We start from the raw sequence: 19052 nt of genomic DNA, 5'->3' as shown, positions 1-19052 counted from the left end.
ATTAGTTCATGAAAAATGATTTTCTCATAAAATCATAGACATAATTTTCGTAATGTGAACATTCACACAACTGACCTCATGAAATTTACAACAAGACACTATTTCATCGTAAATAAATTGTCTATTTTAAGGTTAATCAAAACCCACGTCTTGATTTTACAAAGCAACAATGAATGCAATTTGTTCACGTAAATTTTCAGAATTTATCTAATTAGAACAAGTCCATGTGAATAAGATATGTCATCATGTTTCACGTAAAATATGTCACGGGTACGTATATAAAAAATCTATTTTCCTTCGTATTAGTGTTTTATTAAAAAAAAAAACGAAGGTTTATGCTAGTTTTGTGAAAGCTCACACCTCTTGTGATAAAATACTAGTTCACATGAAAGCTCCTAAACAAAGTTTTATCAGAGCAAGTCTTATGGTGGAATCCATCCATCTTCCATCTTCCACGCCACCTCAACACTTGGAACTGTGGATGAAAGCGCAAGTGTAATGGTGGAATAGTAGAAACGCTATTCTTAATGGAGCTAAAAAAACGCAATTAAGAATGGAGCTAAAAAATGCTATTAAGAATGGAGCTTTTTTCTCAGCCGTTAGATTTCAACAACTCATTATAAATCTACGGATAAAAAAAAAACGCAATTCTTAATGGCGTTTTTTTAGCGCTATTCTTATTATCGTTTAGCGCTATTCTTATTGGCGTTCAGATGGATTCAACGAACCCTTCCACGAAATCGTGGAACCTTGCTTGGATTTTCTGTGGAAGACCCCAACTTAGAAGCCACTAGACTTGACATTCCATGGTTTTTACACACTTGGAATAGTTTGGATTCCACCATAAGACTTGCTCTCACTGGACAAAAATTTACATACATAAAATTACATGTATCTATTTTCCTCGAATGAGCATAATTTTCTAAAACGAGGTTTATTTCGATTTTTTGAAAGCTCACATCTATTAAGGTAAAATCTTGGTTCACATGAAAGCTCATACACTAAGTTTTATCACTGGACCTAAGTCCACATACATATAAAAAATTCCTTCTAAATCAGGGATTATTATTAGTTTTCAAAACTAACGATCGAACGAACATACGTTTAATAAATAATGGTTTTTCCACAAAACTCACATCAACATATATCCATGTAAATAATTTTAACATGATGGAAGCATGAACATCTCATGAAATCAGCAAATTTGAAAAAAAAAATTTTTTTGCACGTACCTGGTCGGCGCCGGCCGGAATTTGGCCGGACGGCGAGCTAACGGCGCCGGCGGGTGGAAGACCGGCAAATTTTCTCCTGCTGCTCTTGCTCGGCGTGAAGATGAGAGGGAGGTGAAGGTGGTGGTCGGTTGTGGGAGAAATAAAAAAAAAAAAAAGAGAATTAATCCCTTTTATACCTAATTTTATTTCCAAAACCTAATTCCATAAGGATTTCCCTTTTGGGCCCGACCCGTGAATCCTAAACCAACCAAGGTTCCACCATCGAACCAGCGCTTCTACACGGTTTTATGTTCACTGGATGACGCTCTATTATGCCACAGAGGTTTCCGCTCAAACCATGGTTTGCTCATTCAGTCGAAATCCGGTAATATCTTATCTTATGACCAAGTTCAATTACTTATTTTTATTTATACCTGGAAAATCACCATTAAATGCTGACTGAGGAACATGACTGTTCCTCACTAAGCAGGGGACTTAATGTAGATGGTTGATTTTCGACAAAGGGTAGAATTATAAAACTATACTCCAGATTCGGCAACCGGATGAGTATTGAGACTTATGTCTCTCATTAAAGCATGAAAGCTCATGTCATAAATCTCTGACTAAGAAGGCTGTCTCTCAGAGTACGTGTAAATGTGTAGTCTCTCAGCTGAGGCCACGGCACGTCTCATGAATACTGAGCAATTTCAGTAATTACTCCGGATCCGGCAATCGGATGAGTATCGAGACTCATGTCTCTGTGCATGAAAGCTCATGCCACCTCTGATGGAGAAAGTCTCTCAGAGAAGATGAAGATGTGTAGTCTCTCAGCTGAGGCCACGATACATCTCATATTGTATATAATCGAAAGATTGGGCGGCTCCTAGACAGCTTGACTGCTAGTATAGAGCGACAACGTCTTCGGGGTGTAACCAGATTTTCCCCGACTATGCAAGAGGAATATGACACTTCAGCAAGTTCATATTGCTCAACCCTCAGATAATTAATGCTCCTAGACAAGAAGCCCTTCTAGTACAGAGCCATAAATTAATTATCTTAAATCGTCTGAATATCCAACAATATTCTACGAGCCATCGTCTGAATATCCAGCAATATTCTACGAGTCGTCAATTAATCGCCTGAATATTCAACAATATTCTACGATTCCTCGTTATATTTCATTACTTCAATCTGTGGTTCTTCCCAGCAGAATTCCACAGGTTAGTAATAAAGATTCAACGAAAAGGCATCTGGGCATCGAATAAGCCCTGACAAAATGGTGCAAGTGTAATTAGAAGATACACTTACCAGCATTTTGAATGCGCAAACGAACATTTCAGAAAATACGAATGAACGAGGAACCTATGCAAAATAGGAAGGAAAAATAGTAAAAATATTAGCAGAGGCGTCAGGGGACTGGGCTCACCAACCGGCCGGTCATGCCGTGACCAGTCTCGCGCCCAACTTTATATTTTTTTATCATATTTTACTAATTTTCCCTAAAATCATGAAAATTACCTAATTTCATGTATTTTTATCTAAATCACATGATTTTATCAAAAAATAATAAAATTAGGGAAAGGTGTCGCGGGACTGCCGGCCGGCCGGTCATGCCTTGGCCGTGGCCGATCCCACACCTCACGCCCCATTATTTTATTATTTCCTCTTAAATTATAAAAATTCCCTTGATTTCATGAATTTCCCTAAAATCACCTAATTTCATGTATTTTTCTCTAAAATCACATGATTTCATCAAAAAATAATAAAATTAGGGAAAGGTGTCGTGGGACCGAGCATCAGCCGGCCGTGCCTGGGCCGTAGCCGGTCCCACAGCACACGTCCCATTATTTTATTATTTCCCCTTAAATTACGAAAATTCCCTTGATTTCATGAATTTTCCCTAAAATTACCTAATTTCATGTATTTTCTCTAAAGTTATAGAAAATATTAAAAAAAAATAGGGAAAACTTGTGGGACCGGTCTCTAACCGGCCGGCCATGCCCTAGCCGGTCCCACACGCATATTATTTTATTATTATTTGGCAAATTTTCTCCTGATTTCGATTTTTTGAAAGCTCACATCTATTAAGGTAAAATCTTGGTTCACATGAAAGCTCATACACTAAGTTTTATCACTGGACCTAAGTCCACATACATATAAAAAATTCCTTCTAAATCAGGGATTATTATTAGTTTTCAAAACTAACGATCGAACGAACATACGTTTAATAAATAATGGTTTTTCCACAAAACTCACATCAACATATATCCATGTATATAATTTTAACATGATGGAAGCATGAACATCTCATGAAATCAGCAAATTTGTAAAAAAAATTTTTTTTTGCACGTACCTGGTCGGCGCCGGCCGGAATTTGGCCGGACGGCGAGCTAACGGCGCCGGCGGGTGGAAGACCGGCAAATTTTCTCCTGCTGCTCTTGCTCGGCGTGAAGATGAGAGGGAGGTGAAGGTGGTGGTCGGTTGTGGGAGAAATAAAAAAAAAAAAGAGAATTAATCCCTTTTATACCTAATTTTATTTCCAAAACCTAATTCCATAAGGATTTCCCTTTTGGGCCCGACCCGTGAATCCTAAACCAACCAAGGTTCCACCATCGAACCAGCGCTTCTACACGGTTTTATGTTCACTGGATGACGCTCTATTATGCCACAGAGGTTTCCGCTCAAACCATGGTTTGCTCATTCAGTCGAAATCCGGTAATATCTTATCTTATGACCAAGTTCAATTACTTATTTTTATTTATACCTGGAAAATCACCATTAAATGCTGACTGAGGAACATGACTGTTCCTCACTAAGCAGGGGACTTAATGTAGATGGTTGATTTTCGACAAAGGGTAGAATTATAAAACTATACTCCAGATTCGGCAACCGGATGAGTATTGAGACTTATGTCTCTCATTAAAGCATGAAAGCTCATGTCATAAATCTCTGACTAAGAAGGCTGTCTCTCAGAGTACGTGTAAATGTGTAGTCTCTCAGCTGAGGCCACGGCACGTCTCATGAATACTGAGCAATTTCAGTAATTACTCCGGATCCGGCAATCGGATGAGTATCGAGACTCATGTCTCTGTGCATGAAAGCTCATGCCACCTCTGATGGAGAAAGTCTCTCAGAGAAGATGAAGATGTGTAGTCTCTCAGCTGAGGCCACGATACATCTCATATTGTATATAATCGAAAGATTGGGCGGCTCCTAGACAGCTTGACTGCTAGTATAGAGCGACAACGTCTTCGGGGTGTAACCAGATTTTCCCCGACTATGCAAGAGGAATATGACACTTCAGCAAGTTCATATTGCTCAACCCTCAGATAATTAATGCTCCTAGACAGGAAGCCCTTCTAGTACAGAGCCAAAATTAATATCTTAAATCGTCTGAATATCCAACAATATTCTACGAGCCATCGTCTGAATATCCAGCAATATTCTACGAGTCGTCAATTAATCGCCTGAATATTCAGCAATATTCTACGATTCCTCGTTATATTTCGTTACTTCAATCTGTGGTTCTTCCCAGCAGAATTCCACAGGTTAGTAATAAATATTCAACGAAAGGCATCTGGGCATCGAATAAGCCCTGACAAAATGGTGCAAGTGTAATTAGAGATACACACCAGCATTTTGAATGCGCAACGAACATTTCAAAAATACGAATGAACGAGGAACCTATGCAAAATAGGAAGGAAAAATAGTAAAAATATTAGCAAGCGCCAGGGGACTGGGCTCACCAACCGGCCAGTCATGCCGTGACTAGTCCGCGCCCAATTTATATTTTATCATATTTTACTATTTTCCCTAAAATCATGAAAATTCCTAATTTCATGTTTTTATCTAAATCACATGATTTTATCAAAAAATAATAAAATTAGGGAAAGGTGTCGCGGGACCGCCGGCCGGTCATGCCTTGGCCGTGGCCGGTCCCACACCTCACGCCCATTATTTTATTATTTCCTCAAATTATGAAAATTCCTTGATTTTATGAATTTTCCCTAAAATCACCTAATTTCATGTATTTTTCTCTAAATCACATGATTTTATCAAAAAATAATAAAATTAGGGAAAGGTGTCGTGGGACCGCCAGCCGGCCGTGCCTGGCCGTGGCGGTCCCACACACGTCCCATTATTTTATTATTTCCCAAATTATGAAAATTCCTTGATTTTATGAATTTTCCCTAAAATTACCTAATTTCATGTATTTTCTCTAAATTAGAAAATATTAAAAAAATTAGGAAAACTTGTGGGACCGGGCTCTAGCCGGCCGGCCATGCCCTAGCCGGTCCCACACGCATATTATTTTATTATTATTTGGTGTTTTGTTTCCTGATTTCATGAAAACTCCCTGATTTCAACAAAATATTTTGGTTTTCAACAAATCCTTTTGATTTTATGAAAGTTAGCTAAAATTATCAAAAATTACATAAAATTGGGAAGAGTGGCTTGGGACCCGCGCTCATGACCGACCGGCCATGCCTTAGCCGTGCCGATCCCACACTCCCATTCCCTATTTTATTATTATTTTATCTCTCATGAGAGTTCCCTAATTTCACCAAACTCTCCAGTTTCATGAAATTTCCCTCAAATCAGAGAAAACACATAAAATCACATAAAACTGGGATAAACATGTGGGACCGCGTCTGTCAGCCGGCCGGCCATGCCCTAGCTGTGCCGGTCCCACACCTTGAAATCCCATTTTTTATTTATTATTTACATCATCTCATGTATTTTTGTCGGTTTCAGCAAAACCATGGATTTTGCATATTTTCTCCAAATGTTGCTCAAACGTGCATCAGAAAATATCAAAATTCTCAGGACTGAAGCACGGACACTATGGTGACACGAGCACATCCCCTTGACCGACCAAGGGTGACCCTGAGGCTTGCAAACAGCTGGTCCCGCATGTTTTAATGATTTTAACCTAATTTGCTCAGTTGCTCATATTAGGTTCGAACTCTTTCCAAATAATTGGAAGTTCGCTCAAACGACCATCTACTGGTCCCACGACCATCAAGATCCGGTCTCATGATCTCTTGGTTATCCCCTCATATTTTCTACATCAGGTTTTATAATTTGTTGCTCACACGAGCATTATTTCAGTAAATGATTAAACCAGCATTTAATCATTCTTTCACCAACTGGTCCTCAAGAGACTTTGGTATTTTTTGCTCATTCGAGCATCTGGGCGTTATATGGTGAACCCGTCATCCCATGTAGCCGGTCCCTGTTCATTTGCAATAAATCATCATTTCGGTAAAATTAGGGTTTTGAATCCAGAGCTTTGCAGAAACGTGATTCTGTGCAGATTCGAACACTCTGGTAATTTTATGTTGATTCCATGATTGATATTCATATTTATTTTGCTCGACCCAGAAGTCAGTAACTTAAATTAATATTTTATTTGGTTCATCTACCAACAATTCATCAAAAGAACAATATTTGCTCGAACTAGCAATATTCGCTCGAACCGACAATATTTATTCAATTAGCAATATTCGCTCAGACTAGCAATATTTGCTCAAATCAAAGAATATTGGTTCAACTACCAATATTCAACAATTTAGCAACACAGTTTTGCTCGTCTTAGGTTATAATGATACCTCGTCTCAGCAGACACATTAAATTCATGAGTTTCGAAACATTTGCTAATCATGTTCAACTCAGCAATACATGGGCTCATCGTCCCATAAAGTCAGCAACTGACTCCACAATCACGAGATTTCAATCGTGTCACATTGGGGGATACTAACTAAGGTTTTGGTCTGGCGGTCTACGGCACGTGAGTTCACCCACGATGAGAATGTGAGTAAGTCGCGCAATCAGTTGGAAGAGTCAGCAAAGTATTGGGTGGAAAGTTAACCAAGTCTCTGCACGATGAGTAATTGGTTTTAACATGATTTCCCCATTTCCCATTCTTTGATTCCAGCAACTGTCACACTTCATGGGATCATGGTGTTTTCAACTCCGGCATTATAAAATGTCCCTGAATCCTGATTGAAAAGACAGAGGTTTTTCGAACAATCGAACAACATTCGCCAAGACGAGCATTTTCTCATCAAAGTTCATACAAACAATCTTTGGTCTACACGAACTCACAAAAATTACTCTCAATTGAGAAAAATTCAATCATTCAGAGCATTTTCACGCTGAATTCACAACACACCTACAATCTCAGATCACCATTGATCTCACGCAGTTCTCAGCTTCCCTCCTACAGATCAACGCATCCTCTCTTGTGACCGAATTGACTCTGGAACGACCATTGTTCTTGGTTTAGGCCGGGGTCTTACAGATTGATCTCTCGAACTTAAAGCACTCCCTTCTTGCAGTGCATCTGTGTGAGGTTCAACATTTCGCTCGGTTCAAGGAGTCTCCACACGACCGAATCTTCAATTCCGTAAAAACCAGCAAATCGTTTTTCCCCATATACAATGGGTTATCTTGTATCTTTATAAACTCCTTGATGAATGCATTTATTTTCGGATATATGATTGCATCTAAAAAGTTGATATGTGTTATCTTTTGGTCATGAAGTATCTCTATGGAAATTTCATTAGGATCCCACTAGTTTTCGTACCTTCGCCAATTTTATTGACAAAAAAGGGGAGAATTAATGTGTAGTTCACACTACAAATACATATGGTTTTTGGATCATTATGTAAGGGGGAGTGGTTTTCATGTGAGATGAAGTATTGACTAAGGGGGAGTGATACATATCACCATAGTATTGTTGTCAAAGTTGTGATACAATTGAAATTTGATGTTGTGTAATAATACTATGACACTGTGTAACAATGATTGAGTGCTTTTGTTTTCTCATTGTTATGGATACGGATCTTCAACAACGATGATGTTGATTTGAATATCTTTGGAATCATTGGAGTACTTGGAAGTGACGAATATTTCGAGTAATGTTGAAGAACCAAGGAGATCGTGCATGTGGAAGAGAAGCTGCAAAGTTTATTTATTTTGTATTCCATATGTATTGATAGTTTTGTCACTAAAATTGACAAAGGGGGAGATTGTTAGAGCACTGTTCGGTCGAACACGCAAACGTTGCTATCTCAAGATTGTTTGTCAAGTTTAGTTGCCAAAACTATAAGCCTTGATTTCTAGTCTACTTATAGCTAAGTCTCGGACTAGGATAGAAAGTATAATTGAGCTCTAGACTCCACGACGTTCATCATGCAAAAATGAAGAACTACTCAAGGAACTGGTGGAACTTCATCGACTAAAAGGTATGTGGAGACTTGAACTTATCTATCACTCAAAAGTCTATCTACTCTATCTCCTATCTTGAGACAAAAGTCGTATTGCTATATAGACTTTGATTATACACATTTGCTATTTCGAGCCGAGTTTATCTCGCTTATCTATTTCTCGAAATATGTGTTGGTAAGCTTTCGCTTTGGCCAAGTTCATCTTTACAAGTGACGAAAGTCTTGTTGATTATTTCAATATCTTGAAAATCTCTTTGATGAAAAATAGTGTGTGAATAACCTTTATTTAACATCCTCTAAGAATGTTTGAATGATTGAAATGAGAGTTCAGAATATATAACCTTGAATGGATATAAACATTGTATGTGAACTCATACTTGTGTAAGTCCAAAATCCTTGAACTAAAGTATGTGTACTTTACTGGTTCAGGATGTCCGGAAGCTAAGTTCGCGTACCCGTACGCGTACTGCCGGAAGTTCACATCCCGTGAATTTCTTCTGGAGTTTGTGAACTGAAAACAAACTCAAACCGGATACTTAAGTATGTGTACATGTATGCATACTTGAGTGGGTTATTTTCTAAAAGCGGTTTATTCGTGAACTAAGGCATATATAAACTAAGGAATGCAAATTTGCAAACCGTGGCTATAATGTTCATGAATCGATCCGAGTGAATCAAAATCGCTTTTGCTTCGATTGTGTCTTATATACTTCTATGAGATCTAAGCAATTGAAAAACTCTCTAACTAGTTCTTTTCAGTCATTTGAACTAGTTATGGTAGAGATGAATAAGGTTGATATGAAAGTGCTCATATGGCTAACCATTGGTTAACTACTATTGAACCAACTAGGTGTACATATTTAGGTACGGTTACACAAACCTAAATGAACGTGCATTTCATTTGTGTATAACAAGATAAGTTCGATCTAACGATTGAAAGATATTAGCTTGAATCTAATCAGGTTTTCATCTAACGGTGAATATTGAATGCTTTGTTACCAAGGTAAATTAGATTGCAAACCCTGATTTGGAGACTATATAAAGGAGAACTCTATCAACTGGGAAATCTAATCCCCACACCTTCTGTGCGATACGAGTTGTATAAGCTAGAGTCGATTCTCCTTTAACCTTAGGTTTCTATCGAAACCCTGTAGGTTAACGACTTGAAGACTTCATTGGGATTGTGAAGCCAGACCCAACTATTTTCTCTGTAGTTGCGTGATCTAATCTTGCTGTTTCTATCGTGATTGAGTGCAATCGTAAGATTAGCTTGAGATTAATTTCTCTGATAGGCAAGATAGAAAAGTAGTGACAAACATCTTCGTCTCATCGTTTGTGATTCCACAATATCTTGTTTCTCTAGTCGATTAAGATTATTGTGAGGTGATTGATATTTCTAGGATGTTCTTCGGGAATATAAGTCTGGTATATCAATTGGTTCCTGTTCGCTTGATTTATCAAAAGACAGAACAAAACTCGTAGTTATTTCTGTGGGAGGCAGATTTATCTATTCCTGTAGACTTTTATGTGTGATACAGATTTGTTTATTAATGTGTTCGACTTTGGGTCGTACCAACTCTTAGTTGTGGGTGAGATCAGCTAAGGGAATCAAGTGCGTAGTATCCTGCTGGGATCAGAGATGTAAGGAGCGCAACTGTAACTTGGATCAGTGTGAGATTGATTGGGGTTCAACTACAGTCCAGACCGAAGTTAGTTTGTAGGAGGATAGTATCTGTAGCGTCTTAATACAGTGTGTGTTTAATATGGACTAGGTCCCAGGGTTTTTCTGCATTTGCGGTTTCCTCGTTAACAAAACTTCTGGTGTCTGTGTTATTTTTTTTCCGCATTATATTTTGTTATATAAATGAAATATCACAGGTTGTGCGTTGAATCGATCAATTGGTAAATCCAACCTTTGGTTTTTAATTGAAATTGATTGATCCTTGAACATTGGTCTTTGGTACCGTTCAAGTGATTTCTCTTGTATTCAATTAGACTCGTAGATTTCTATTTGATTGAGTAAGTATTGAATCGAGAAATTGAGATATAACTCTTTGATATACTTTGATTAAGATTGAGTCTGATTGTCTAGTTGATTCTATTAAAAGTATATTGGAGATAGTCCATATAGATTGTTAAGCGAAATATTGGGTGAGGTTGTTGTACCCCCACTTTTTCAAGACTATCATAAGCATATCAAGAATTTCGAGTCGAGAACTAATTATCAAATTAAGGAACTTCTCGAAATATGACAAAGTTTAATGAACATTTGTTCATACTTGATGGGTTTCGGTTAAGAACAATTTATTGTTCATAATCTAAATCGTGATTCAAGATTATCATCAAAAATAGCCTGGAACAGTGATATGTGTCATTGATGTTATCTTGGAATGTTTCGAATTGATTTAGAGGGAAATATAAAACTACTGTAAATTCGGATAAAAGACAGTATACATATCAGTCTTACAAAATGTTAAGGTCTGATGCCGTAATACATGTACTCAGTACACGTAACGTGGTAGCTGTGTGTCGACAACAACTTTTTGGTACGCATATTAGTATGCATACCTTAAAAAGTCTGTGAACTCGTGAACCCGGATCGGTATGAAAACCAATACGCTTTCTAGAAAAGAATTGTTGGTCCCAGAACCGGTTTGGTAACCATACCGGTACGCATACCATAAAAGTTATGTGGACTCCAGAACTCGATTATGTTTTAATGGTATCTATACCAGTACGCATATTGAAAAAGTTCTGTGAACTCCGGAACTCGGTTATGTCTTAAGGTATACATACTGGTACACATACTTTGACATAACTGTTTTCGAACAGGTTAGTTATTTGTACCTTTTACATATACTTACCATGCATGTCGATCAAATTCATATGCACATAAATTATTTCTACGAGATAATTAGCATTTGAATAATCTCTAAAAACACCATAGACATATTTGATCACATAATTGTGACTCGAGTTAAGTCTTAAGTATTATATGAGAATGCTCAAGCTTATAGTTCAGTTGGCTAGTTTCGACTAACCATTCATGAGAGTGGTCTTTGTATACGTTTTTGTTATGGTTTATCCTAACCAGAATGTATAGCTTGTTATGTTATTCAGATTCAAAGATTCATCTAACGATGGATATTTTTTTCTTGTTTCCAAAGCTATCTTAGCTTAAACCTAAAGCATGTTTTGAATGTCTATAAAAGGGGACCTCAAGCAACCAGGATCTTTGAATCCCGACACTACTTTCTTGGTGTGTCCTAGTTGTAAAACTAGAGTCGTCCTCTTACTAAAATCTTTTTAGGGTTTAGCGACTACAAAGACTTCATAGAGATTCGTGAAGCCAGGTCTAGCTATTATTTGTGTTGATAGCTAGAGTATCCTGATCTTGATTTGATTGTTGAGCTTGCTCAATCAAGATAGATAGAACTAATCAAAGTTCTCTTCATATCAGATTTTTTTGATTCAACAAGTTTAATACTTGTGAGGTGAATAATAATCGAGGCTGCACTTCGGGTAACATAAGTCTGTATTTTGAGGTTAGCTAGACTTTGTCTATTGCTATCAATTTCCAGTATCACCTTGATCTACGATAAAAAAGGAAATCACACATATAGGCTTATCTGTAGGAGGTAGATTGGTTTAAAGTCTTCAATTGAGCTGAAACAACTCTTAGGCTATAAAGGACGTCAGCTAAGGGAATCATTTGCGCGGAGTCCTGCTGGGATTCAAGAGGCGTAAGGAGCGCGACTATAACTGAATTGCTGTGAGGGTTTAATTCAGACTCAATTACATTCCACTCCGAAGTTAATTGGTAGTAGGCTAGTGTCTGTAGCGGCTTAATACAGTTTGGTGTTCAATCTGGACTAGGTCCCGGATTTTTCTTCATTTATGGTTTCCTTGTTAACAAAACTTATGGTGTCTTTGTAATTTCTTTTTCCGCATTATATTGTTTATCTTTATAATTGAAATAACACAGGTTGTGCGTTAATCAATCAAAGTAAATACATCCATCCTTGTTTGTTGTATACGACTGGATTGATACTGGGAAATTGATCTTTGGAATCACCAAGTACTCTCACCCACAAATCAAGTTCACGGACTTGTCTCTGTAAACTTTCTGATTGTGAGAGAAATAGATATTATACTGAATATTATTGCTTGATTGAGATTCATTAAGTTGAACTCTCAGAATTATATTTAAGTTTGTCCATACATGTTTCCTAAGAAAACGTTGGTGGTGTATTTTGGTACCCCCGCGTTTTCATAAATGCTTAGATGTTGTAAAGAACGAAAATACGATTCCAATGAACCAATAATCATTTAATTTTTACATATAATAAAGAATTTATGAACAAAATATTGAAATCAAGTTGGATTGGTTTCTGTTAGGCTTGTTTTGGGCCTGCACGTGAAAGCAACGAATATGTGCATTTTTGGCTTGCTTTGGATGTGGTGAAAGGGGTTTTGTTAAAATAATCTTATCATTCTCCAGACTCAAAACTAAGATATCTGTAGGAAAGATATACCATTCTTCTAAACCATTAATTTGTGAGTGTTTTGCAAGTGTATCTACAACACCATTAGCTTACAAGTACAACTCGTGAAAGAATCCAGAAATAAAATGCACTCTTGGAAAACACTGTAGTTTGTTTCCTATTATATGCATCCTAAATTGCTACTGATGAAAGAAAAATAAGCATCAACGTTTATTTTGACTGCTAGTGAAACTGGTGGTTTTCTAGCATGAATTTGCACTTATACTTCCTATTATTTGGAGGTATAATGACACATTTACAATCAGAGATAAATTTATTGACGGACATGATAAAATCATTAGGTTTGTATTGTATATTGTCAAAAATCATAGGATATCTCTGATTTCATACCCACCATAACAGAGAACGATCATAACTGATTCTCTCCTGCATAACAGAGTCATAAAATTAGTTTGAAATAAAAATATTATGTAATCATTGGTGAAACTCAACGGTAGAGGATAGGTTATACTACTCAACGCAAACCAGATTCTCTTAGTAACAAAACACTCTATGGATAGGCGTTATATACTCTCATTGCAGGTACCACATTTGGATAGAGAGTACTTATGCTATTCACAAACCTACTCATCTTGTCTCTTGTTGGCAAACATATATGCATACATTTCCAGATAAAATGCGGCACCTTAGGTATAAGGTCTTTTCCAAGGAAAGACTGAACTGTTAAATTGATTTCCCAATTGAGACTCGTGCAGTAAGATGTTATATGAAAATTTTATAGAAGAAATACCATTTCATATTCCAGTTTATCTTAACTGATCTTTTCCAACAGATTGAATCCTAATACTGCATATATGCTCAACAATATCATGAACGAATAAAGCATGCAACATGGTTACATTCTAATTATTAGTATCAATGTCAATAAGCTAAGAAACATGTTTAATACTATTAGAGGCAAAAGTAACATGAAAGTGATTACCGGGTGCGGGTACTTAAATATCCTTCCAAATAGAGATATCTCTACCATTAGCTAATTTTCTGCAATAATGTTTCATAACTATTTCAATCCCATGACACTCACGTCTTTAAATCCAAGATCTATTGATACTAATATTATTAGAAATAGGATGTGAGTTAGGAAATATTTATGTCTGGGGATCTGAACCCACAGAACATTAGGTTCCTGAATGAATCTCCATGCAATTTTTGTTAAAAGCGCTTTATGAAATTCTACAATTCTTTTATTCAGACCTCCCTGATACTTGGGTGACATAGGCCATTATATCTCAGACAAAAATGTCACAAATCTTACAAATAAATCCACAATCTACTATTAACACTTCTGTTGGAGCATAGCTCGGTTGAACCCACCAAGTGTTGGTATGTCAAGTTTGGTTGTCGTATTTTAGTGAATCAGAACCCAATTATAGAGTCGCTTGATCATGTACTAGAGACAAATTCGTATAGGTTGGACTAGAAAGTCTAGGATTATGAGACATACAAGTATTACTCGACGACTTGAAGAGTGAGAAGAAGTAAAGAGCTACATCGACAACATCATCCTTCCTCTTGAGGTTAGTAATATTTTGACTTGAAATGTTTCATTCCTAACGTATCTTTCAAGTCGTGTTATATTAAAAACATAATTGCGAAGCTGTGAATGATTATACTCTAGTAGTAGGACATGATCATATGATCATAGTGTTAAGGAATAGGATACGAAGTATAACGTTTATCTTTTGAACTTCGTATATAAGACATCGACATAACCGTATGAATGCTATTGTGATTATGTGTATAGGTAAAGGTGAAGATTTCATCTTAGGAAACAATGTTTACATTTGTTTAAAGGAAGTACATTCATGAACTTGTTTTATGAATCGAAAGGGAAATCGCTAGGCTTATTGGTACTGTTATTCATTGCATATCTTCAGATTACCAACATGTCTGAGTTAGTAGAACCGATCATAATTTGTTATGTATCTTGGTAAAACTAATCACAGTGCCTGACTTATGTATTGGTATGACTTTTCTTAGTGTAACCAATCCTAAGTAATCACCTGATATGGTATGATCGATATTTGTAATTGGTGTGACCGATCACTAAAGTATTGCGTAATTGATCCTTGTAATTGTCGCAACCGATCCTAGTAATTGGTGTAACTGATCCTAGTGACTTGTGTGACGGATCACAAGTAATACCATGAGAATTTGGTAACCGATCCCGGTAACTGATGTAACCGATCCCGGTAACTGATGTAACCGGTCCCAGTAACCATATGGAGGTAAAACCGATCCTTGTGTTTGGTACAACCGTAAACCCATGATTAGTGAATTGATATTTGATCAATCACATAGTTGTCTTGGAATACATATGAACCAATTCTAACTTGTTTGGAAATGTGGTATAATCGGCTCCAAGATTGTAAATATGAAAGAGGATTTACATATGAAAAGATGTCGACATACTTTGAATATGCTCAATAATTCTTATCTTCTATTGTTCAGAGATATTCTTTAATTACTAAGGAGATCCCGAATCGAAAAAATAAACTAAGAATCTTTTAATTAAGGTTATTAGTTTTTGAAAATCTATGGAGAATAAAAATTGGTGTTGTGCATTTAGTGGTTGGAGATTTTCTACTGAGATTTCGGTTATATTGGACAAAGCATTTCCAGGAATTATGAAAACCGATTTGGAAATATATTGCATATCTTGGGAATCTTCGATTTTGGAAATTCCTCGGTGTCCAAACTTCCTTGGTCTATAAATACCCAAGTTTGCATTTCGAGCAAACTATCCTAAGAGCCAGCAAAACTACCTAGTTGTGTTGTTACTGGTGGAGCCGTCTATCCGGAGAGGAAAGTATCCTAATTAGGCGAAATCTCTTACGACCGCTCGTTTAAAGACTTTTGTGGGATCAAGAAGCTCTACGAGTACCGTTGGTGGGAAACTAGATAATTGCAGTTTATTTTAGTTTCCGATTGATTTGATTGACTAACGGTTGTTGAACTTTGATTGCACCTAGTTTGTTTATTCTTGAGAATCTTCTCTTCTGATATAAGATTCACTCAAACTATATCGAAGTATCGACGTGATCCTTAGAACTGTTTGTATATCTAAAGACGTCTTGTGATAATCCGTTGTTAACAGACTCCGTTTTGTGCGTGATTGATCACAAGAGATTCAAGTTGTGTTGTGCAGGTGTTTATTGAAGATCTAAGAATATTTGAAGACAAAAAAGATTTCTGATTTGGTTTCTATATCTTTGGTGCACAAAACTTGGTTGGCTAGGATCCAACTAATATTGGATTTATTCGATTGATTAGTTGCGTGAGATCGGTAGCTATAATAGATCTCTTGAGTTCTATTTGATTGTTACAAATCCGGATCTTATTACTTCATTAATTAAATATTGGAGTGATCTAACCAGGCAAAGGAGTTTATTGATTAAACGGAAGAGCCTTTTCATATGACTTGATATTCTTCATTGGAAAGAATCAATAGAGTTGTTACCAAACAGATTTGTTGTTCCTTTACTGTTTGAAATTCGATCCAAAGGAATTGCTCCACTGCGTGTACTTATTGAATGTCGGAAGCGCAGGGATACTGAAGAAACTAGGTGAACTATAGGTTTAGTTGCTTGGTCTCAACTATACGAAGTTGGTTTGATTTTGTATAGCGACTTAATTCAGAGAGTATTCAATTCTGGACTAGGTCCCGGGGTTTTTCTGCATTTGCGGTTTCCTCGTTAACAAATTCTTGTTGTGTCATTTACTTTTGTTTTCCGCAATTATAATTGTTGTTATTATAATTTAAAGTAAATTACACAAACGTTAACTTTGTATTACTTGATAGTGATCATATAGAGTTTGGTTAAGTCCGAACCTATTATCAAGTAATCACACTTTGATTGTTGTATTGTCTCGATCTCGTATCCATACACGATCACACAAAGTGTGAATACCGATTCGTTGTACTGTCTCGACTCAGTCCATAGACAATCACTTTCGGTAAGAGGACTTATAGGTGGAAAAGTTTAAGATTGTGGTATATTTGGGTACCCTTGTCTTGTCAACTTATTTTGTTCTCTCTTATGGTCCTTATGGTTAGCCGAGAATAATTTTATATATTATCAAAGGTAGATCCATCCAGCCCACAATGGAGGCAATTAGCATCCCTCATAGTACAATTGAACAACATCTATTTCATGGGGTCAGCAACGGTTTGACAATCCCTAACCAGATAAACTGAATCATGCAATTCACTAACCTTGATCCTACACATTGCTACCCCATCCAAAAATTTGCAAACATCATAGATCCTTTAACCCATACCTGAGACATGATAAAAAAAACTACTTCTGTTCTACCGCAATCCAAAGAATTACGAATATCCACCTTTCGCACTACAGCTTACTAATAGGATTATCTGGTCTCACACCAAATCTATAAGATACACTACAATATATGGATATAAAATTCCTAAACAAAACAACGGAACAATTGCATCATAACCCCACCATCAACTAGCTTCTTAATTACCATCATTATTGTGTTCCCCAATTTTTCTTGTGGAAATCAATCAACGAAAGTTACCGACTCTCAAGATTTCTAAACCGCATATCCATACCCATCTTTGCCCAAATTGCAATTCTGATATGGGAATCGATGTTCACATACTCCTTCAAATATCAAGTTCCAGTAGCCGTATGGAACATCATCCTATCTCGTCTGTAAAATCAGTCAAATTTTTCACATAACTTCTCGACTTTTTGAACCCCCGAATAACAATCCCACAAATCCTGTTGTTTGAGGGTAAAAAATGGTTCTGCTATTTTTGGTAAATTTGGGTTTGTTGATGAGAAACGAATTCAAACCCTAAACAATGCACTGCACAGGAGTACTTTTAGATTCGAGAGATCAATCTGTAAGACTCTGTCCTAAACCAAGAAATGGTCGTTCCAGATTCAATTCGGTCACAAGTGAAGGAGAAGGGTTGATCTTAGGGAGGGAAGCGAAGAAGGTGTTTGAGATCAGAATATTGAATTATGAAGGTGTGGCTGTTTATGACTTGTATCAGAATGTGGAACTGGCTTGCACAATGTAAGCTATCATTTCTTGGTGTCTTCTCGATACTTGTGTTGATAACACTTGTCTTCTTCTTCTTGTTGAAATAGGTTGAAAAAATATTTATACAAGTCATTTGAGCGCAACTTTGATCTTGTAGGAAGTGGAGAAGATTAAGTAGTGGAGTAGTGGGGTTGTGTAAGAGGTGGTGATCATCACGTGGTCACGCCTTCATCCACTACTCTCATCGTTGTTAACCGTTCGTCCTTTCCTGACACGTTCTCGTAATGGGCGCGTTGCACGCCGCACGTTGTAAACCGCCAGACCAATACCCCAGTAAGTATTCCCCAGTTTGTGACACGTTTGATGTCTCGAGTAAGTGGGTCAAGTCGTGGGACTTGCTGCAAAGAATAGCGTATGGTGCTATTAGGTTAAACAACTAAGTTGTTTATGAGGTCGATATTCAAAAAATATCGTATGTATTCAATGCATGTGAAGCATCACTTTTAAGCAAGCAACTCAAAATAATCGATGTGCATGAAGCATCGTTGTTTTAGAGCTTGATTGAATAAGTCGCGGATTTGAGCGTCTTAAAATAGCAGCATGTCCGACCACCTTTGGGTGACCGTTTGAGGGTCGCACGGATGAGACGTCATTTGGTCGATCGCTCCCTGTGAGAGAGAGGTGGACAGTAATCATTTAGGTATCTCATTGATCGCATAATATTTGATCCAAGCCGTCCGACCAAGCTAGCGAAGTTGGACGGACGAGATGGTTTGCGGCAGATGTTTGCCGTCGTTGATATAATTTAGGTTTTAGGGGTCATGTAGCCATCCCTATTTTGGCTAGTCGAATCAAAGCACCGAGCGTTGATTCGAACGGGCCGATTGGGCATGTGTGAATATGAGTCGCTAATGAGTGTGTTGACATCTCCTGGGTCATCTAAAATCGGATCTAAGCCACTCAAATCGGCTGGCGAAGATGAGTGGTCACGATCAATTTGTGACAGAAGTGTGTTGCCGCAAAGCGTT

This window comes from Papaver somniferum, chromosome 3, assembly GCF_003573695.1.
Source record: "Papaver somniferum cultivar HN1 chromosome 3, ASM357369v1, whole genome shotgun sequence".
NCBI lineage: Eukaryota > Viridiplantae > Streptophyta > Magnoliopsida > Ranunculales > Papaveraceae > Papaver > Papaver somniferum.
Note: the sequence above shows the minus strand (reverse complement) of the source record.